The 961-nt window shown below is 35.0% G+C and overlaps 1 non-coding gene across 1 annotated transcript; it reads right to left on the bottom strand.

The window, feature by feature from the left end:
• Positions 1–626: 626 nt before the first annotated feature.
• Positions 627–701, bottom strand: TRNAP-AGG (transfer RNA proline (anticodon AGG)). The gene has a single exon. It is a non-coding gene; the product is annotated as a tRNA-Pro (tRNA).
• Positions 702–961: the final 260 nt, after the last annotated feature.

The following is a 961-nucleotide window of genomic DNA, read 5'->3' as shown; positions in this document are numbered from 1 at the left end:
GGTTGGAAAATATACTATTTTATCCTTATTCTATAAAATTCTGAGAGGTAAATTTAACATCACCAGAGAACAAATTATAATTCACATTTTTCTGGATACTCTGAGTGTGACTTGCATTTGAGGTCATCATCAACAAAGCGCACTACAATGTTTGAGAAGATCAGTGGATGTCAGTATTCATGGATCACAGGAGGCAGGATGCAGAATCATGAATTATGATGCAACCAGCATTAAATAAAAGGTGTTAGGACATTGCAGAGCAAGAAAATCTATATTGTATGAACACAAATATGTTCTAAAGAGCTATCTTTTTCTTATCATAGGAGATATGATAATCAGCCAGGAAGAGCATATGTAACAATTAAGAACATGAAGAGATGGTTCCTGGACATGTACAGGAAGAGGTGGTCCCTGTATAGTGTGAAGAAAGAATCCTCACATGTACTAACTGGACAGTAAACACATACATAAGTTACCTCTTCTCTATCCATCATTCTAAATCTTTATCAACAAATCTGTCTATATTACTTGAGCCCATGAATCTCATAATACATTTTTCTTCTCTTAAAAAAATTTTTGAGGGGGTAGGTAATTAGGTTTATCTATCTGTTTATTTATCTTTCTAATGGAGGTACTGGGGATTGAACCCAGGACCTTGTGCATCCTAAGCACACACTCTACCACTGAGCTATATCTTTTCCCCTTCATGATACATTTCTTGATCAAATTATTTAGCTAGACAAAGCCCTATAAGGTTTTCTTTTCTTATATTTCATCTAAGTTTGCTGTGTGTTTGCAGCTAATGGGGTGGTTAAAGATTGAAGTTACTGCACCATCTTGAGCATAAATCCAATCATCATTGTGTGTTCATTTTTCAATTAAAAACAACAACAACTAGTTTACAAAAGTTCTGCAAGTGTCTATCATCCAGGGGACCAAGATGGAAAATATAAGGGATCCT

This window comes from Camelus dromedarius, chromosome 1, assembly GCF_036321535.1.
Source record: "Camelus dromedarius isolate mCamDro1 chromosome 1, mCamDro1.pat, whole genome shotgun sequence".
NCBI lineage: Eukaryota > Metazoa > Chordata > Mammalia > Artiodactyla > Camelidae > Camelus > Camelus dromedarius.
Note: the sequence above shows the minus strand (reverse complement) of the source record. Positions and strands in the feature narration are given on the sequence as shown.